The sequence below is a fragment of the Lissotriton helveticus genome (genome assembly GCF_964261635.1).
Source record: "Lissotriton helveticus chromosome 1_1 unlocalized genomic scaffold, aLisHel1.1 SUPER_1_unloc_67, whole genome shotgun sequence".
Taxonomy (NCBI): domain Eukaryota; kingdom Metazoa; phylum Chordata; class Amphibia; order Caudata; family Salamandridae; genus Lissotriton; species Lissotriton helveticus.
In genome coordinates this window covers 1,169,052-1,191,660 of record NW_027611711.1, presented here as the reverse complement: position 1 = coordinate 1,191,660, position 22,609 = coordinate 1,169,052, and the positions used below count along the sequence as shown (strand labels likewise).

At 48.0% G+C, this 22,609-nt stretch overlaps 1 protein-coding gene across 1 annotated transcript in view; it reads right to left on the bottom strand.

The window, feature by feature from the left end:
* LOC144806376 (uncharacterized) overlaps nt 1-14,250 on the bottom strand; it is a 35,516-nt gene extending 21,266 nt beyond the window's left edge. The window contains exon 1 of the mRNA XM_078672740.1: nt 14,161-14,250. The gene's annotated coding sequence lies outside the window, so the exon portion shown is untranslated. The remainder of the gene's footprint in view (nt 1-14,160) is intronic.
* Between the last annotated feature and the right edge of the window lie 8,359 nt (nt 14,251-22,609).

Here is a 22,609-nt window from a genome sequence, read left to right as displayed (position 1 = left end):
GCAGAGAGCCTCTGTCAAAGATGTTTGATTTGCCAGTAAATGAATCCCGGAAGAAAACGATAGTTGCCCTAGGAAGAATAGGGAAAGCTTGTAGTCGCTTTTTCAGATTGCAGATTGATTTCATTCAGCTCCCAGTCTGCAGAGGGTTGAAATATGTATTGGTCATCGTGTGCCTGTTTTCCAAATGGGTAGAGGTTTTCCCTACACGTAGGAATGACAGCATCACTGTAGCAAAACTGTTATTGACAGAAATCATCCCTAGGTTCGGTTTCCCAGTAACGATTGAGTCAGACAGAGGGAAACATTTTAATAACAAAATCATTCAAATCATCTGTGAAGCTTTCAATGTCGACCAAAAACTGCACTGTGCATACCGCCCAGAGGCTTCTGGAGTGGTAGAACAACTGAATGGCACCATTAAATGCAGGCTTGGGAAAGTGTGTAGGTCCACTGATCTGAAATGGCCCGATGCCCTGCCCCTGGTTCTCAATGGACTCCGAAGCATCCCAGACAAGAATACGGGATTGAGCCCCCATGAGATCCTGATGGGGAGAGCCATGAGGCAGGCCTGTGTTCCAGGAAATAAGTTGTTGACCATAACTGATGACTTAGTACTGGAATATTGCAAAGAACTGGCTGACCAAGTGCGTTCTCTCTCTCACCAGGTTGGAGAAGACGCAGTTGCCAGATAGCTGAATCCAGCGCATGACCTGAACCCCGGTGATTGGGTGGTTGTGAAAGAACACACTCGAGAATCATGCCTAGCACCCAGGTGGGGTATACGCAGAGGGCTCGGGCCCGCAATGTTCTTTTTTCCCCGTCTACAGTGAAGTGTGCACTCGCTATTTTAACCTGAGCTAAAGCGCCTTTGAGCTGAAGCATTGTCAATCTGAAGCGCATTGTCAATCGGAAGCGCATTACCTTCCCTGTGCGCATGGCCCGAGGCTCCTCTCATCACCTCCCTGCTCCTCACTGCAGCCAGGAGCCCCCACCTCCAGAAAAGGCCCTGGGTTTCCCGAGGTTCCTCTTATCACCTCCCTGCTCCTCACTGCAGCCAGGAGCCCCCACCTCCAGAAAAGGCCCTTGGTTTCCTGAGGCTCCTCTCATCGTCTCCTTGCTGCTCCTCAGCTCAACCCCCACCGCGGGAATCCGAGTCCGCCCGCTCACGCGAGATGCGTGACCATTGGTGGGGCCCGGGGTTCTCTTCCGTGCGGAGCATAGAGGAGCGCTACGAAGCGCACAGAGGCGCTTTGGAGTGCCGTACCTTCCAGGAACGGGGCAAGAGGCCCCGAAGATTGCAAAACAAGAACTGTGGCACCATCCTTGGGTTAAAGGAGTAACTGAACTGCCACAAAAAGAACTATTTTAAGTGAACAAGATTCGAAGGAAGCAGCTTACCATCAAGAAGAGAAATTGCCATTGTTTTACAGCTTGTGGCCAAACTAAAACGTTATCAAAGGTCTTGTAGTAATTTGCCTGCATAGAGATATATATTTTTACATAAAGTATTCGTATTTTTACATAAGCACAGCCTGGTGTCCATTTGTGGGGGGATTGATACATTTACTGTGTGTGTGATTACAAATGCTTTACCTAGAAACGCCTGAAGAATAGCCTTGGCTGCTCACGCCACGCACCTAGAGGGTGAACAAGGGTAATTCTAAGGGGTCATCCTTCGCCCTGACTTAGACGAGAGGTTCCCTGCTTGTCACAAGTGAATACTTGCGCCAACCAGAGACCCCCAATTCTAACACTCCCCATTGCACTAAGCAGCACAGCAACGCACATTTGGTTATTCTAGTATATGCTGGAAATTGTGTAATGCATTTTTGTCTCTCTCTGTGGTCTAATGAACAATTGTACTCCAGATTTCTGTCTAGTTTTTTCAGGTGTGCAAGCTATAAGATATACAACTTATATGTAACTGTATTCAAGCACCATTCTCTCGAGCGCCTACTTCTGTTTCCTGGGAGCAAAAAGGTAGTATGCTAAAAGCGAATCAAAAGGCCTCCGTACAGCAGGGCCAAGCTGCAGATACTGTTGCCTCCTTCTTTCAAGGTCTTGTATGGGGAGGGTGGGGGGGATGACTGCCCAAACAAGAAATCCATAGTGAGGCTCTGTTGGATGGGGGAGGACAACTTCCAGACCTCTACAGGCTTCCACCAGGGAGTACCAGCAGTCCCCTCTGCTCCACGTGACCCCCGCAAACATTACGAGCTTACTCACCCCACTCGGGGCGGAGTCTACGCATGTTGCACTCTATTCAACTGTATGATACTCTACTCTACCCTCGTCCAATGTGCGCCACGCCACTCTACCATATTCCACTGTGCATTACTACACTTTACTGCACTCCACTCTATGCCACTGAACTGTATGCCACTGCACTGCATGCTATTCCAAACTATACCACTCTAGCGTACACCCCTCCAGTGCAAGCCACTCCACTTTATGCCCCTCTACTGTAAACTACTCTACTGTACACTGTTTCAGTGTATGTTAGTGTGCTGTACGCAATTCCCTATTCCACTGTATGCCACCCACTCTAAGCAACTTCTCTATATACAACTCCAATATACGCTGTTCCCCTCTATTCCACCCCAATTTAAGCAATTCCTCTATATACAACTTCAGTGTCTGCTATGCCACTCCACTCTACCACACTCCACGCCACTCCCCTCCCCTCCTCTCCTCTCCACTTTATGCTATTCCACTGTACGCCACTCCACTGTATGCTTATCCACTATACGCCAATCTATACTACGCTATTCATCGGTATGCAACTAAACTTCTCCTCTCTATGCTATTTCACTCTTCCTACTCTACTGTACACCACTCCCATTTATGCACTACAGTGTGAGCCACTTGACTGTACCTCACTCCACTGTACGCTACTCCACTCTACAGCAGTGCACTGTTTGTCACTCAAATGTATGCTATTCCACTGTATGCCACTCCAGTCTACACCACTCCACTATGCACTATTGCTCTTGGAGTGAGTGTGAGCGCGAGACACAGGTGGGCGAGGTAACGGCTGAGGGGAGGAGTAGGGCTTACAGAGGGAGCTGCAGGTGGTGAGCAGCACGGAGGCACTGGTTGTGTCCGTGTAATGGGCCAAAGGTGCCAAGCTCCGGCTGCGCGAGTCGGGACCGAGGTGCGGGGCTGCTGAGAGCCGCTGCGCTAGTCGTTGTGACCTGTTGCGACCTGCGGAGGAGGTAGGATGGAGTGGAGGCGGTGATTTAAGGCATGGACGGTAAGGACGGGGCCAGCAAGTCCTTTAAGTGAGGGGAGAGTGGAGGTGGCGTCTGCTTGTCTGTGCGCATTTCGAAGTTTGCGCTCTGTTTAAAGCGAGCCCCGGTGTAAGCTCTTCTCCCCCTGGACGCTTTTGTGCTCCGCCTGTAAAACCGCCCTAGCCGGTCCCGAACCACCTTGGGTCTTTTTTCCTCTGACCGGTGCAGGTGCAGGCACCCAGCTGGGTTGCCTGCAACGCACCATTCAGCGACCGCGCCTCGGTCTCTGACCCAAGCCTTGGCTGCCCCACGCAACCTTCTCCCCTTGTTGTCTAGTCGCTTAGGGCCTCTGCTGGCAAAGACCTCTTCAGTTTCGGTCCTGCTCCCCCCGCACCCCCAACACCCCTAGCCTGTTTCCATCACTGCTGGCCCCATAGCTCGCAACTGGGCGGCAACGGCTCTTCTCCCCCATCGTGTGACCCCACTGACAGTGGGGCTACATCAGGGGGGGAGCGCTTAGTGCGGGCCTCAGGCTAGAGATTAACTGGGTCCAACGGATAGGTGCCTGCAGGCAGGGGGCTGGGAGGGACTAAGTGTGCGGGGGGGGTGCCCTTGCTTAAACTCTGGCCACACATCTTGGTTGGCTATGTTCATGTTTATGACAACATAACTCCAAGACAAGGCAAGACCAGCAGCCCTACGAACATTCAGGTCTTTTCGACTAAGTAAATACATCTAAACGTTGCCGGCAATATAGAGAGTGTCTTGAAGAAGCCTTCTCCCGTTCAAGTCTACATCCTTACTGGCTTTGAACAGCCGCTTGAACAGCCCGACCAACAATAAGAAGAGATCAGGGAAAACAAGAAAACCCCCGTCCATAACAAAACGGAAGAAACTTAAAAATTCGGAAATCGTTGCGGAGCACCCCCCTGCTGACCATATGAGTCCATCGGTCGCCAAGGCCGCACTGAAGGTCTCCAAATCTCTACAAAATGGATGGCAATATTCCAATAACACAAGTACGGTCTCCCTATGTGCTCCATCTTCGAATGGCTTAAAATCCTTCACCCTTCTGGATTATTTAAATAAAAGGTCCGGGTGGGGCTAAGTCGATTTTCTCCCTTTCAACCCTTAGAGGTAACTAAGCACTGCGATATTGAGCGAACCGCAGACCCAAACACGCACCCGTTCCAATTACAGTCAACACTAATCAATAATCCTGCTCCTGTTATGGATGTGTATATCTTTGGCACTGCACCCGTTGACCAGAACATCATCTCGGAGGACTTGGGGAGAGTCTTTCAAAACTCATCACCAAGTCACCAACCTTTTTCAAGTCAGTTTTCTCCCCAACATGACCCCCACAAGCAAGAAGCTTCTCCTAGTCAATTACCCCCTCTGACTTTAGCTTTCAATCAAAGCCTTCAAACACAGCAACTTCAGCAACCAGAGATGTCTTCAGCTCCTTTACCCCAAATCTACGACATGCGCTACATTCCCCAGCGCTACATTCTCACTTAATCTTTCCACAAATACACACACAAAAGGTTCCTGTATCCAATTTTGACATATTCAGTTCCCCCACTTTTCACGCCCCAAGCCCCTCAGAGGGAAGCTCACACTTCACAAATCTTCAACAACATTCATGCGCACCATCAGTGGCAATAGTAACCTCCCCAAAACTCAAAAAATTGATTCTAATGACCAACTGTTAGCGGACCTGTCCTTTTTTTAAAATCCTCAGAACTCGCCTAATTCAACACCAAAAACAGAGCCACAGCAAGATGTCTCTACAAAACCGAGCATTTGGCCCCAATTACTTCATACTTTTCAATCGACAGTTACCGCTCTAAATTATCACTCGGACAAGTTGGACATGCAGGTTGACCTGCTGAACACTTTAGCACTGTTTACAGCTGGGATCGATAATACATTGGACAAACTAAATAATCTAATTATAGGAGCACAACCATCTTCCAAACTAGTTCAATCGGTTTGCTGCTGCTCGCCCATTATCGACTCGCTGTCCTCGCTTCCAGCCCTTTTGTCTACCGTCATAAGCGAGGTTAAGCAATTGAAGGGAGGCAATCGATCTGGATGTTTACACCAGCTTACGCAAAAGTCCTCAATTGAGAACTCCAAACTATTCAACTCCTTGCACGGCTCAGTGGCCGTCTCACAGCCGAGCGGGGGGTCGGAATCTTTAACAATTGAGACTGCCCACCAAGAAGTCCGCCACTGCTCCAAAGGCTCCTTCACTCCAGCAGGGCTGACCACGCCATTGGTCACAAATATTGAGTTAGCAAACGGGCATTCGTACCCTACCAGCGCCAATGTGGCAACGGCTGACAACCCAGCCACTGCGGCCACTCCTACTCCAGAAACACTTCCTGTTCCCCTGCCTCACATTAGTAAGAGAGAGCGCAAACGCCAGCGCAAACAGAGAAACAAATTAAGATTAAACCCAACAGTCGACCATCCCAAACTATTAACGTTATTTGTAAATGCCATCAATAAAAAAGTTCCAAGTGCCCCTCAATCAACACCCAGGGCAGCAACTCCTAGTAAAAAGCCACTCAAGGAAGATTCAACCTAGAGTGTCTGTCAACAGACTCCGGGCTGCGGACATGATTGCATTATCACATCTGCATAAGCAGCGGTATTCGAGTTTCAACCCTTCACTGAACCATTAAGGGTCAAACCTAGTGATCTAATTCAATCAATGACTACAGTCATGATAACACGACCCCAACCTGCCCTCACTTCAAGCTCATCTTGGCAGGGTAAACCAAACATTGGACCCAGCTTTTCAAAAGTAATCCACAATAATAAATTAATCCCACTATCAAAACACCCAGACATCGAGCAGAGGCCCACTAAATACTTCTCAGCCTCGACTGGGCCTAGATGTAGGTTCTTTAATCGATAAAACCCCCCACCTCAATGCAAGCCCGAATAGTAAGGGTGTTAAATGCGACACACAGGGTGCTAAAATACTCTTTGCCCCCGAATACACCTCAAAGGGTCGGTACAACACCCTCAATAGGTCAAATATAATAAAATTAGCGAATAGAGTACCGGGTTTTGAGGCCCTTACATCGGATGACATCGAGTCTATTGAATTCCTCCCACCAAGAGGTACACAACCCTCTGAGGTAACTCTGGTGTCACTCAAATCAGCAACCTGGGCACGAGCATTCCTTGAACACAAGGCTATCTTCCGGGAATGGGGCATCAAAATGTAGTCCCACAACCCCCCAGGCTATCCCACAGTGCTATTAAACCACCCGGATACTTTGCAAAAAGTCGAATGTACTCAATTAGGAACCAATATTAGGCCTTATTCAATCCTAAAAAAATGTCCTAGGTATAACAGAAGCGAACTCAATTCCCTTGAACACAAACCTTAATCAGGATAAACCTCAAGATTGGGGGTGGCTCACGGCAGCCCTATCCCGCAAAAAAATGGCCTGACCACCTGAAGCTCCACCTCTACACTCAAGCTGTAAGGCCTCGGTCCAACTAACACCTCAAGCATTTTCATCTGTAAACTCCTCAATCCCTGAGCGAGATTCTTCATTTACTCTGTGCTCATGGAATATTAGTGGTCTCCAAAACAAAAGCCCTAACTTGGAGACACACTCTTTCATATTTGGGCACACTGTAATAGCACTCCAAGAGACATGGGCTATTCAAAACAGCCCTGTGACCGGCTTCATTGAATTTTGGAAACCAGCAATTAGAGACTGTTACTACGGCCACCCTAAAGGGGGCCTGTCGATCTATGTTTCCAACAATCTAAAAGGTCCGATTATGCCTCTAAACTTCGACGAAGACTGGTTACTGGGCGTTAAAATCAACTCTTGGAGTAAACAACGTCCACTCTTACTGCTCAACATCTACATCAACCCCAGTACGCTCACAAAAAAGATTCATCTAATCCGCTTAATGAAAATCGTTCGCGGCCTGGCTGTGAATCAACCTCATGCTGACTGTATAGTCACAGGGGACTTCAACACAAACCTCTTCCAGGGTAACACTGAAGATTACGAAGGGCTAATTCCATTTGCACTCGCAGACGCAGAGGCACAGTCCAAACCACCAAACCAAGACTACTGTGGTCTGGGAGAACTTTGTGTGCTGCAACTTCATACTGCAGGATTTCTGATATTGAACGGAAGATCTACGAATGACACTCCTCCAAATTGGTCCTGGACGAATGGCCGCAAGCAATCCTACTTCGACTATACCATCTGCAATTCGGCCCTAGTGAAACACCTGGGCAATTTCAGTATTCTGCCGCGAACCGAAAGCGACCATCGTCCTCAGTCCGTAATCCTCAATGTAAAACCAGAGTTCCATAATTCTTCCCCAATAACATGCACAGGAACGCACTGTGATAACTTGAAACGCTTAAGATGGAGTGGAGACATAAGACCCTTTATTACGGAGGCAAGCCTGGCTCTCATTTCAGATTGCTCCGACCCGGGGTTCTCTCCAGTTGCTGCATGGTCGACGCTTTGCGTTCAACTGATATCCCTCTTCCCAACTAAACAGTATTCACAGATGGACTTTGCCAGTCAATAGCGCACAACTTCAAGAGAGACGAGGGCACTGAAGAAATCCAGAAACAGCGCCTTACGGTCTCTAATAAAATTTCCAGGAAACAACGAGCTCCTTAACGTGTATAAAACCATTCAAAAATCGTTTAGGCAGGCAATACAAAAAGAAAAGCAACTCCAGCAAAGTGAATTCTGGTGCAAACTAATATGGGAGAGTAAAAATTGCAATGCAAGAAAATTCTGGGCCTTAATTAATCGTCAAAATTTTAGCCAATCCAGCTCTGGGTCGGCCAACATTCAAGAAGCCAGTTGGTTCGCTTTTCTGTCAGATAACTTTAGGTCCCCAGAAGGAACAGTGCCTACAGACACATGCGCTTCCAGTTTGATGCAAACAAGCCCAAGCAAGAGCCAGAGTAGGTCTACTGGTTGGTTGGACCCCTGTCCCGACGATCTGCAGACCACTCAAGAAATGGTTACTAAAGTACTGTTAAAAGCAAGATCGGATGGAGCCCCGGGTCCCAATGGCCTACCACAGAATTTATTCAAATCAAACATAGCATTTTGGTCGGGTCATCTAACCAACCTTTTTAACTACACCCTCAGAACCTCAATCATACCGGACTCTTGGCGTGGAGCGATAATCCATCCCATTTACAAATCAGGTTCCCATTTATCACCAAACAATTATAGACTAATTGCTCTCTTAGATATTGAGGCAAAGCACTATGCAGGCATTCTTCTGAAGGAGCTGAGAGCATGGGCGGACGAGAACAACCTGATTCCAATGAACCAAACAGGCTTCACTGCCAAATCCAGGACCATGACTAATTTATTGACATTGTCCATAATTGTTGACAACGTTTGTCTCACATCTAGGGCTGTTTTTTGTTGCTTTGTTGACTTTAAAGCCGCCTTCGACCGGGTCCCCAGGGCAGCTTTATGGGAAAAGTTAAAGAAATGGGGGATCCCACGAAAACTTCTGGAGGCAATCATTCAGTTACACTCAGGCACATGGGTTCAGATGAAGTTGGGGTTCGGCACACATATCTCTCGGAAAATCATGACAACTAGGGGTGTCAAACAGGGCTGTGTGCTGGCCCCACTTTTCTTTAATCTGTTTATAGCAGACTTGCCGACAGTCTTAGAAGAAACCAATAGTCACCCACCTAAGATTGGAGGTGTTCCCATAAGCAACCTGCTCTACGCTGACGATTTAGTTCTTTTCAGTCTTACACGTGTAGGTTTGCAAATGCTTCTGGTTAAACTACACAATTACACCACTGCGAACCAATTAGAGGTTAACCTAAAGAAAACCCAAGTGGTTACCTTTGGGAAAAAAAGTAAAGTCGGGGGAGGATGGTCGTATAACAACATGAGTATTGCAGTAGGAAGTACATACAAATACTTAGGGGTCAACTTTGAATCAAGGGGTAATTTTGTTAAACAGCGCAAGGAGATATCAGCCAAAGATGTGACCTTACAGGTGACTCTCTCTAAGCTCTCAAAAAAATTATCTGGTCCAAGCTTATCACCGTTATTAGAGGTTATGAGAGCAAAAATCGGTCTGCCGCGGTCATGCGGTATTGAGATTTTTAGGGGTAATTTAAACACAAACCTAAACCAACACGTGACCAAAATCTACAAAAAAAGTCCTCCACTTGCCCAAAAATGCCTCTACTGCCCAGATCAGGTTAGAACTGGGCCTACTAAATTATGAAGTTTCCAGCATCGGCACGCATTTAAATCTTTGCCACAAACTCAGACATGCAGGCACAGGCTCATTAGTCACTAGTTTGGTTAGACATTACCGAGAAAAATCCAGGGGGCTCGTATGGTCGCCTTTTTAAGGATTCTATTCAAGAACTGTCCGCGGGTGACCTATGGGCCCTCAACCCCAGTACGACAGCATTTAAAACCACCATTAAGAAATGTGTCAGAATGAGCTCCCTCAATATTGATAAAAACCACTTTGCCAAACGCAGACACGCATGGGCAATTATGAATTCGTACGGGCGGTTAGCTCCCGCAACCTATCTGTCCTGCACCTACTCCCTGCATCTAAAACTTAGCTTTATGGCCATTAGTTTTGATGACTGGCAATTTTTAAAAGATCTGCCACGCTGACGTCGTACGTCAGATGTTTTGTGGTGCAGAGGGTGCGGCAGGACGGCTGAAACTTTGGAGCACGTGGTCTGTCTTTGCCTAGCACTTATGTCACAGCGTAGACGCAAATTGAAAGCAGAGTGGAACAGGCTGGGTATCCGGTCCTGTAGATAGGCAATCATCGCGGCCTTAAACCCAGAAAACACAGCTTTAAAGAAAGTCCTCACAACCTTTATACGCCTTGCATAACGCAATTTTATGTATGTACCCCTCTTGTTGGCAACAACCTAAATCAAATTGCATTACTTTTAAGCTGCTAAAAACAGTTTTCCTTTTTACCTTTCTGTATTTTATCATAATTTGCTGCTATTGAACTGTTGCTGCTATTTTTATCTGATCTCACTTTTTAAAACCCGTAAATATTTGTCGAACATTAGATTGTTTTATAAGCCCCAAACTGTTAATCAATGGTACCACAACTTTCCTACCTTTTAAAGTTCTGTTTAATGTTATGTGGATTGTTCACAATAGGATGTTGCACAATGCAATGTGGAAAACCTGTATCTATCCACTGTTGTTTACTTGATGTTTGTTTTTTAGCCTTTACAATATGTATTGCTGTTGGCGCTCCTTTTAAGGATATTATTTTATATCCAAATAAAGATTATTACCCGACTATTCCACTTTATGGCACTCCATGAAGGCTACTCCTCTGTACCCCCCCGCCCCATGTATACTGTTCCACTCTAACCCACTCCACGGACTGCCATTACAGTCAATGACATTCCACTATATGCCACTCCACTGTATGTTGCTCCACTCTACGCCGCTCCTGCGTACACCACTTTACTCTATGGCACTCCACTGTGTGCTATTCCATTAAATATCACTCCACGCTACACAACTCCACTCTACACTATTCCTCTCGATGCCACTCCACTGTATGCCGCCCACTCAATGCATTCTATGGCACTACTTTTGGCAACACTATATGCCACTCCACTTTAGCACATTGTACCACACACTATTCTCACTCCACTGTACAACACTGTACTCCTCTCTGTGTCACTACACTGTACACTACTCTACAAATATGTTTCACACTCTCTATAAAACACCATGCCACTCCCAGGAGCATACCTCCGTGGGGAGGATGTTTGGGGTGTTACACCCCTCCCCTAAAAAATATATTCTGAAGTAAATAGTTAGGCCCAAGTGCTTTCAATTGGGTAGAGTGAGGTGTCTGTTGGATTTCACCTGTGATTTTCACTTACATCTAGACAAACCACATACACTGGCTCACGTCTCTGTGCGGAGGTTCTTACAAAATGTTGGTTAGTTTGAAAATATTATTTTTTAATTACTCCTTAGACCCCCTCACGCCCTAGACCCCCCTCACGCCCTACTTCTCGTATGATGTATATTCACAAAATACGCCAACGTGATTGTTTGGAAATCTGAAGTTCAAACCCACCAATGTTACGGATTGCTCTCAATCGGCGTTGTCTCGGCCGAGACAATGCCGATTGAGAGCAAGACCTCGACTGACGGGAGCAGTTCGAGGGAAACTACTCACAATCAAGTGACGAAGGCACAATCAGCTGGGAGGTGTAGGTATGCCCTCCGAAGCCTACAAAATGGCACAAGAGTGAATTGGTGCAGGGTGGAGTGATAGACCCAAGCCCTGAAGAAGTTGCCGTAAGTTTCAGCAAAGGCAACGAAACATGTCGGCTTTTTAAGGGAGCAAACATGCAGCCCAGAATAAAGTAGAGATGGCTAGCGTGATCTAGCTCGGTGTTATTAATCACAGGATTAGAGTGCATTACATGTGACACTCTTCTCCGCACCTGTTGGGTCCAGACTTGCAAGGCACCATCCTAGGAACCATCCTTGGTGTATGGTCAAGCGCTGTCCCACTAGCACCTTTACTTTCTTTCCTCTTTTTTCACACTACACTTTTTGGTTGGAGTGGTGGATGCTGATGATGAGAAGCTAGGCGGCAGGCGAGTACCTTCCTGCAGAGCCTCCATGGTGTTACTCCTGTGAGGCTCCATCACTCCTTTTCTTTTCCCTTCTTCCTCTCTACTCACTCTTGATATCCGGGAGGGGAGGGAGAGCAAGATCGGAGATATAGTGTATACAGCGCATCTTTTTAAATAAAATAATCACAAAGGGTGAGCCTGGTCTAGTAAAAAGCTGGCCAGATGATTATGGCCACAGCTCCAACCTAATAATACTGTCGGCTGGTGTGGATCAGGAATAGTACACTCACCATAAGAACAGGTCTTGTGTTGTTGATATTACAGTGAGAGGGTGACGACCTGTTTTTAAATCCCCTAAGCTCCTTTTAGTAAGCACTGATAAAGTACCTAACGTCTCACACACATCATGCTTTCCAGTAGTTATGTCACATCTAGAAGAATGCAAAGGCCTCCAGGGGGTTCACATAACATCATTTACCAGTACTTACAGTTCTAAACCAGTCATTGTCAATGTAACATTTGGACACAGAAATTGTTTCATTATATTCAGACTGTCAGCAATACAAAACGTGCTCTGCTAACTGGCTCAATCAGCTCAGGGTGTTAATCCAAAACCTCAATGTTACAAATATTACAAAATCTATACATTCACCTATAGGTAGGCTTGACAGCCTTCCATTTAAATGATGTATTGTCAGTAAACAATCCTTTATAGTCAGTTCAATATAGTTTCACACAACCTGAGAGTCATTGTTCTCAGCTAGATTCAAGCCACTGTTCTCCCAAATATGAATATATCTTAGATGCACTCAATCTCTGGGAAAAGGGGGGAGATACTGGAAAATATATCTATTGGATATAAACAGCCATATGTTCACTATGTTAGCAATCTGTATAAACCTGCATACACTGACCTCTCCTTCCACCCCGAGGGATTTGCACATTAAATCTTATTCTGTGTTGATATTTTTTATTTGCTTCCGTTACAATAAAGGCCTCATGTACAGAAAGTAAATTTTTCAGTTCCTATTTAGAAATAGCAAAATACTTGATCAGCATCCAAGGAATGTACCATTTTCTCATTGGAGACATACCAAGTTTACAACTGGAGATGGTGCAGCATTTTGAGGTGGTTTGTGGAGAGTCTCCCAGGGAGAAAGCCCACTTGACAACGGTAGATAAGAGCGAGCATCACTCTCTCGAATTCATTGGCGAGCACTTTTGCTTCGACCTTCGCATCGGAGTTGGTCGGTGAGATTAGTCTGTAGCTGGAGTAGAATAGTTGGTCTTTTCTGGTTTGGATATCAACGCGATAGTTAAAATCTATTTGGAGGGATTCACTCTCTTTGGCTTCCCTGTAGCCTGCGTACAGCAGAGAGGCTATTCTGTCTTGATTCATTTTACACAAAATGATTAGGGAAACCACCCTCTCCCACTGCTTGGCCAGTGGACACTAAATGAATTCCCTCCTTGAGCTCTTCTTTCATGACCTTGTGCGAGTCTGAATACTTCAGTGTGACACGAATGCCCAGACATAGGTCCTGTGCTCACTGCCCCACCCGAGCCAAGCTCCACCGGTCTGCCAGGGAGCTGGGTCAAGACTGGGTTGCACACAGCTAGTCCAAACAGAGGTGGCATGGTGTGCAAAATATCAAGCGACCCCGAGTAATTACCCGGGGCTGAGATTTATTTAAGCACTCTACATTTACTCTTTTGAAAACGGTGGGGGCACTCTAAGTGTGAAAGAGCCCCTCCTACATTGAAATGCCAGTACTGCATGATGGGGTGGGACGGAGATAGAAGGGCTGGCACTGCCATGCGCGCGGGCACACAGCTGGTATACTTTATCCACTTACTTCCCACGGGTGCACTCGGCACTTGTGCTCTGATGCCAGACCCATGAAGAGGGGGGGGCGTGAATAGGACGTGATGCCGCTCACTGGAAGGAAACTCACTGGACTGATCAAACTGAAGGAGCCTCTGACTCGAGGACTCATGGAGGGCAGAATCCACAGATGTGGCGCGGGGGCATGAGCTGTGAGCAGAGGTCAGCAGCAGGGGTCACGCGGGCAGGTTGAAGGCAAGAGAGAGAGTGCGAGGAGTGGACTGAGACCACGACCCTGGCCGGCATGAGAGGGGGGCCGTGGTAACCCCGGGCCCACTGCTGGAAATGAAAACATCACACTTCGGCTGGAACACGCAGCTGAAAACTGCACCAAGTACAAGCAGAGCCCCCAGGGTGAAAGTAATGCGAGTGTCAGTGTCTGCCCCCCCACAACTCACCTGCCGCAGATCACACGGCACTCCGGGGGTGAAGATTACTCGGAGTCCGGCATTCAGGTCTCGTGTGGTCGCTCCGCCATTACCAGTGACGTCAGAAGAGCGTCATCCAGGGGGAGTGGTCAGAGGGGGGTGTGCCATATTGCGCTGTACATTCAACGCTTTGCGCATGCGTGTTTCGCTTCACGTTGTGTGCGCAGGCGCATTATTCGCCCGGTGTACTATCGATAGAGCCACCCCATCTGTCTTTACACCCCCCCCGCGTTTCCACGCATGCGCATAATGATGCGCATGCGTGGAAAGCCCATGTCTTGGCTGCATGGATTTTGAAGCACCCCACTCTACTGCCCGTGTACTGCGCATGCGTGTGATTACACGCACGCGCTTTCAAGATCCAGCGGCGAACACTGCTCCTGCTCGAGCAGCGTTAACCCCATCGCTGCCAGCCAAGGCTAAAAACAGAGCAGAAGGGAGTCAGGCAGCGGCTGCACAGCTCTCAGACACAGGAAACTAAAGGCAGAGGCTGCACAGCTCTCAGACACAGGAAACTAAAGGCAGCTCAGAACGAATGAAGCATCCATTGTATTTATTAATGGCAGCCACAGCAGGTCAGCTGCACCGGGCTCAGGGAGAGCTCTGTCAATATCATACTATCCTGCTGACTTTCAAAGGCTCTGCTCCATTAGGACCGGAGGATCACGGGTCAACTGGTGGCAATGGAATATTTATATAGCTTCTATAGCTGCCACCCGGGCACTCAGCATGGTTTGCAGTGACTGCTAGGAGTCAGTGAGCTTACAGAGAGCCCCCTTTTCGGTCACAGGCTGCTCTGAAGACAGGCAGTATCAGTACAACACTCTACTGTGTGTGCTACTACACTGTCCGAACACCGTTATCTTACTGGGACATGAGGTATGGTAACAGTTATATATTACACTGGTGGCCCAAGGAGCTAATGTGCCTACTCCAAGGATCTGTGTTTGCTCTCCTATACTCACATGTTCACTTGTTTGATTCCACATGAGTTTACATAGCTTTTCATCCTTCTAAGGTCGATAAAATGAGTACCATGGCCAAAGGAGCTAATGTGCCTACTCCAAGGATCTGTGTTTGCTCTCCTATACTCACATGTTCACTTGTTTGATTTCACATGAGTTTACATAGCTTTTCATCCTTCTAAGGTCGATAAAATGAGTACCATTGAACAGAGGATCTTTGACCATTCAATAGCACAACTAAACTTTTCAGTGAGCTTACAGAGAGCCCCCTTTTCGGTCACAGGCTGCTCTGAAGACAGGCAGTATCAGTACAACACTCTACTGTGTGTGCTACTACACTGTCCGAACACCGTTATCTTACTGGGACATGAGGTATGGTAACAGTTATATATTACACTGGTGGCCCAAGGAGCTAATGTGCCTACTCCAAGGATCTGTCTTTGCTCTCCTATACTCACATGTTCACTTGTTTCATTCCACATGAGTTTACATAGCTTTTCATCCTTCTAGGGTCGATAACATGAGTACCATTGAACAGAGGATCTTTGACCATTCAATAGCACAGCTAAACTCTGGGGGTTGTACTTGCAGTCTACTAATATGCGTGCTATGTTTGTAGGTAATAGAAATGAAAACTCTCAGATATGTCCATCTACAAACAGTGGTGCTGTGTTCTGCTAAACAGGCAGAGCACAGCAAAAGACAGGACCACAAGGACAGCACGGCTATACAAATATCCAATGCACCACTGGCCTGAAACCCCCATCGTATGGCCATGCAGTCTATAATAACTGCTGACTGGCACCACTGGCGGACTCAGCAGCTATGACCTGCCTGCTGGAAGCAGGCATGGCGACCAGCTGACAACCTGCACCACTGCATTTAAGTTGGCCTCATTTCTAACACTGTGGAGTGGGTCAGGTATAAAAACAAATTGCATCCACTTAAAAGATCCCCTCTCCCAGAAACCTCTTAAGGCAACATTGGAGATGATAGATCATTGCAGGATTCCTCTATCCTGGCACCTTTGGAGAAGGCATGTAAGGTGGCAGGGCTGTACTTTTAGAAGACCAGGTGGTGGAGTACAGAATGAGATACATGGAGTGAGGGCGATAGAGAGATAGATAGATAGAGTGAGGGCGATAGATAGAGTGAGGGCGATAGATAGAGTGAGGGCGATAGATAGATAGATAGATAGGGTGAGGGCGATAGATAAATAGATAGATAGAGTGAGGGCGATAGATAGATAGAGTGAGGGCGATAGATAGATAGATAGATAGAGTGAGGGCGATAGATAGATAGAGTGAGGGCGATAGATAGAGTGAGGGTGTTAGATAATAATAATAATAATAATCCACATTTGTAAAGCGCACAATCACCCGTAAGGGTCTCTAGGCGCTGGGGGCCGTCGGGAAGATTAAGCGAGCTATTGCCCAGAGTCACATGGTGCTGGGCTAACCTGCCGCCGGATCCGAGGATCGAACTCTGATCCCCAGATTCCAGCGTCAGTCGCCCTGGCCGCGGCGCCACACCTCTTCCACTCAGACAGAGTGAGGGCGATAGATAGAGTGAGGGCGATACATAGATAGACAGAGTGAGGGCGATAGATAGAGTGAGGGCGATACATAGATAGATAGAGTGAGGGCGATAGATAGATAGATAGTTAGATAGCTAGATAGAATGAGGGTGATAGATAGATGGATAGAGTGAGGGCGATAGATAGATAGCTAGAGTGAGGGCGATAGATAGAGTGAGGGCGATAGATAGGTAGAGAGAGGGTGATAGAGTGAGGGCGATAGATAGATAGACAGATAGATAGAGTGAGGCAGATAGATAGATAGATTGATAGATAGAGAGTGAGGGCGATAGATAGAGTGAGGGCGATAGATAGATAGAGTGAGGGCAACAGATAGATAGAGTGAGGGTGATAGATAGATAGAGTGATGCGACAGATAGAGTGAGGGCGACAGACAGAGTGAGTGCAACAGATAGATAGAGTGAGGGCGACAGATAGAGTTAGGGCGATAGATAGATAGGGTGCCGCTCGAGGCTATTGACTCGTTGGGATTTTCCTGGTGCCGCATTTGGGAGCTGTGAGGACCAACGCGATTTGGGGGCAGAAGACTGGACAGCACAGCGGGACTTCGAGGGCCAGGTTGCTTTGCGGCAAGAGACCGGCCGCACCTGGCTCCTCTTCCCGCCCCGCCTCTCCCCTCTACTTAGGGCCTCGCGGCCCCCGCTCCCCAGGGTGCCGCTCGAGGCTATTGACTCGTTGGGATTTTCCTGGTGCTGCAATTGGGAGCTGTGAGGACCAACGCGATTTGGGGGCAGAAGACTGGACAGCACAGCGGGACTGCGAGGGCCAGGTTGCTTTGCAGCGAGAGACCGGCCGCACCTGGCTCCTCTTCCCGACCCGCCTCCTCTCGCCTCCTCCTCCCTATTTTAGCCACACCCACCCACGCGGGACGCGCGTGGGTGTGCGCCGGGCGAAGCCCGGGCAAAGGGCGGGCCGTTTGAGGCCGTTAGAGAACGGTTGAGACCGGACCGGGCTACCCCCCTAACGCCCCATTTCCTCCGCTATTATATATTGACTTGTAGGTTGCCCTGAAGCTGGTCGTAATATAATGGCTAGTAGAGAAACAAGGAGTAAGGCCGCTACTGTGGTCTCAGGTACTTAGGACAAATTCCTTTTTAAGGCAAATACTGTGGTTAATAGTGGTCCTAACATGTTGGAAAATCAAACTGAGGAGGGTGTAGATAATTCCTATCTGTCCTCACCGGGTCTATCAAACAACGCTAGTACACCGCTACTGCTCGATGCTACCCATTTGTCACTAATGGATAGCATTGACCAAACCATAGAATCAGTCTTACAACAGCTAAGGACTCCATTGTCCTCGCTTAGGGACAGAGACTCATCACGTATCACTGCTGATGTGGAGCTCTCTCCCGCTGCAGAGTCGGTACAGTCCAAAGCCCAGGGGGAGGGTCCAGCATCAACAGAATATACGGGTGGTAGAGTGGATCCTGTATTGAAAAGGAAAAGATCTAGGAAGCCTAAAGGTGCCAAAAGGGCCAAAGTTGATCTTGTAATGCCCACTAATGGAGACAATGTTGGCATTCCTGAGATACCAGCATTGGGAAGTGACATGGATATGTTGAGTACTCCATGTATTTCCTCCATACCCGTGCACACTGAGCCATTTATCTTTGGTGGGGCCATCCCTAATAGCACAGAATTACTTATTAGCTCACTTACTGATATCTTCAAAAGCCTTTTGAATCCTCTTTCCCTCAAACTGGATTCGATAGAATCTAGATTGATAGCTCTAGAAAGATTGAGTGCTGGTAACGGCGTTCAGACAGGGATAGGAGCTAGCACACATGGAGCACATGGGTTTGGTGCTGGGACTTCCTACCCCCCCCCCCCTTGTTACAACGGTCTTGGCTCCAACCTCATCCTTTGCTCCTTCTAGGGAAAACACTAGCATCAGTATAGCACCTGTGCTTCAATCTGCACCAGTACCACTTCCCAGGCTATTGCTCCCTGTACCAATTCCTAGGAGAACGAAGCAACCCTCTCCAGCCAGTCTACCCAGCCAGGAGAGACCACCCAACGAGATAGTTAATGGTTCCAACCGGCAGGATAGTTCCATCACTAGGCGCAAGGCAGTCAACTTGCCCCCAGAGGCGGCAGGTTACACTGTGATTCTGATGGGGGTACCAGAGCTTGCCAGCGGCGTTATGGAGTCGTATGATTTTTTACGCAATAAGGTAATTAGCTGGTTAAACATCCAAAGGCCTCTACCATCTAACCTAAGAGGAGATGTTCTCATGGTCAGAAGGGTCCCATGGGTTGGGTATACTGTTAAGAAAAGTGTGGGGGATTGCATAATTGTTAGTTTTAAGAGCCCACAGGTCGTTACGTATATCTGTAACTGGCTAGGCAATTCTGCTAATACATCCATTGAATTGGTCCCTCTCTCATATTTTTATCCTAATGCATGTAACCAAACCTTGAGGAGGGATAATGGCTGGACACGGGTGGGTTATGCTGTGGACGGGTCAAGATACAGGCCCAGACATAATGCCCTCCCTGCCCACGTCAACTATGTACGTCCAAATAGATTCTCTTGCCTTGATCTAGTGGATTGACTTCAAAAGGGTGTTTCTTCTTTTCAACCCAACGAAAACATCGAAAGTGAATCTGTAGGCCAGGGATGGGGAAGGGAGATACCGAGATCCCCATTAGTGAACCGGAACCTTCCCTATGGAGTAGTCCAACTTCTATTAGTTCAAGGGGCCAAGTGGTTATCCTACCCGAGAGTCAACGGGGCAGTAATTTAACAGCCACAGGCCCGAGTGCTCCTAATGTTACATCCACTGCTCAACCTATCCTGGAATCACCAGTACAAAGGCCCACAGTGCCGCCTACGGACACTGTATTGGAATTAACGGAGGGGCTGGGACCAAAAGCTCCTATGGAAATCCTGAAGATTCTCTCCTGGAATGTGGCGGGTATTGCAAACAAAATACATACAACAGACTGGGATCTCCTAGTAGGTAGTAGCAATATCTGTCTTTTTCAGGAGACGTGGGCTAGGGAACCACTGAGCAGAACAGGCTATGCAGTTTTTGAAATCCAGGCTAGATGGAGAGGTAAGGGGAGGCCTTCGGGTGGTTTGGCGGTTTGGGTAGCCAGCCATATTGTGTGCATTGCGGAAAACGTTTCTACGTTCTCACAGGACATCCAGTGCGTATTGCTTAAGTGGCCCAATGGTGTAAACCTGGCAATCATTAATTTATACTCTCGCCCTGTCAATGTGGCCATGGAATCACCCACCCTTGAGGAACTTTCGTCCTTTCTGGGCCAACTGCCAAATGATTATAAGATAGTGATGGGCGGAGACTTTAATTGCCATTTTGAACCCCTGGATGGTTTAAAGGAGGGGGCCCTTACGGCTGAAGATGACTACTGGGGTGTCCCACCATGTTCATCTCCCCATGCCAAATCTTGGTCACCACTGGTAGTGCAAATCATGTCCCTTACCTTAAACTATGCGATAAGGGCCTGCAATGGTCGTACTCCATCTGACAGCCCTTCACTGTGTACCTTCAATAGGAAGGACAATGAATCGAGGCTGGACTACATTTTTGTTGATATCAGTATGTTGTCCAAGGTCCAGGACTTCAGGGTGGTCGTTAGAACGGATAGTGACCAAAACACACTTCTATTGGAGATGAAACACCCTGCACCAGTGGGTCAGTCACTATCCGCCAACCTCAGTGTTGACCCAGGGAACTTGGTTCTTACCTCTAATAGACGAAGGGTAAAATGGGGGAAATTGATAAGTGCAGAAGGAAATATAATCAAAATTTATGAAACAGCACTCCCCAAGCTTACAGATATGGACGTATTAATTAATCAGCCCAGACCTCCAGATTTTAACGAGAAACTAGCTCAAATTTATGCTGAACTAGTGGGAGCTCTGGCTGAGGTTTTTTACCCAGTGGCGGTACCACGTAAAAAAAAGACCCGAACCTCAACCTGGTACAATTCTTCCTGTAAAAATATCAAGCCAGAGTTAATTGCTACTTTCAAAGCAGGTTCAGATAAGAGTGAGGTCACTAAACTTAGGCGGGAATACAAGGAAGCCATGGTGCTGGCACGGTCGGAGTGGGACTGGAACCGATGGCAGGACCTCTCTTTAGCATTAGAAGCAAGGGACTCTAGAAAATGTTGGTCCCTGGTAAACATAGGCACAGTAGAAGCTAAAGCTGCAGTGGAGCCTAACATTGCATCTTTTGCTTGGGAAGCCCACTTTGGCAAACTGTACCAAGACACCACCCATCCCGCCAATGATGTGGCCCCCGTTGCTTTGATCAACCCCTGCAGCTGGTCTGGAATTCACCCTCGGTGAAGTGGTCAGTGCAATAGAGAGACTAGAAATGGGGAAGGTCCCGGGACTTGATAGATTGCCCGGTGACCTTTTTAGACAATACCCTGATATCTGGGGCCCGTACCTCCTTATTCTTTTTAATGCCATCCTGGGAGGTATGGAGATCCCCTGTACTTGGCTGGGGGCGGAGATAGTGCCTATTCTCAAAAAGGGTTCTCCTCTTCTCCCAGCCAACTACAGGCCGACCAGCCTCATAGATGTCATCCAAAAACTCTTCTCTCGCCTTCTCTTGGACCACCTTCTAGACTGGATGGAGGCCAATGAAATTCTGAGTCCCCTTCAAGCTGGCTTCAGGAAAAACACGTCCACCATGAACCAGATCTTCCGCCTCGTCCTACTGTATTGGAAAATGGTGAGGATTGAGGGGGGGAGGCTGTACATGGTGTTCGTGGACCTGAGGTCAGCCTTTGATCTTGTCCCACCTAAGAAATTATGGGAGGTCCTGATGAAGCTGGGTGTTCCAACCCAAATATTGCAAGCCATAATTAGACTCCATGATAGTAATTATGCGCAGGTTAGGTGTGGGAGGGATGGAGTGCTGTCATCAAGGTTCCCTGTCCTCAGAGGGGTAAGGCAGGGTTGTGTCTTGGCGCCAACCCTGTTTTGCCTCTTTGTTAACAGTGTCATATCCCATCTTGACAATGTTAGGGACAATGATGCCCCCCATTTGGCAGGCAAGAGGGTGCCGGCAATCATGTTTGCTGACAACACCCTCCTGCTTTCCAAATCCCCGATGGGGATAAAAATAAAACAAATATAAACCATTTACAAATACCAATACATAATTATTACAAACATGTGAACAAAATATATGTAATTAAAAAAATTATTAAAAATAGCTTTTCATAATATTTAATTCACAATTAATAATTAATTAATTTTGGACCCGGCCGCGTGGCGTGGTCCTACCCCTCCCGCATGGCGGGCCCAGGACGACATCGGCCCTCCATCGACACGCTGTCGCCCCTCCGGACACCAACCTCAACGAACCCTCGACGAGAGCAGCCCCCTGGCAACCTACGGCTCTACCCCCTGGGACCCCGGCGGACCCTGCTCTCGCCAACCCTGCCGGTCCGGCGACCATGCCAGGCCGCCATTTCCAGCCTAACTCCATCTTGGGCCTCTCACGTCCCGAGCACGTGGCTGCAGCCGCCCCTGGCCCCGGCCCTAGCGCAGCCCCGACATCGAGGCACCAAGACCCTCCCAGGTGGTAGAGTAGCCACTTGGCGGATCCCGGAGGAGGGGAGTTTCGATGGCCCTCCAGCTGTCCTTGGACGCCTGGTATCGATCGCTCTCCAGCCTCCCTGGGCGCGGGCTCCACCCCCCTGCTGGGTATCTGGACACCTTCATCTCGGCCCCTCTGACCCCCAGGCGCGAGGGTCCGGACATCAAAGGCCTCCAGTCCTATATCTGGGCCAGCCCTGGATTAGGACTCCAGTTGTATCTTGGAGTCCAAGCCCTGCTGACCTCGTCGCGGCTGATCCTGATCCGAAC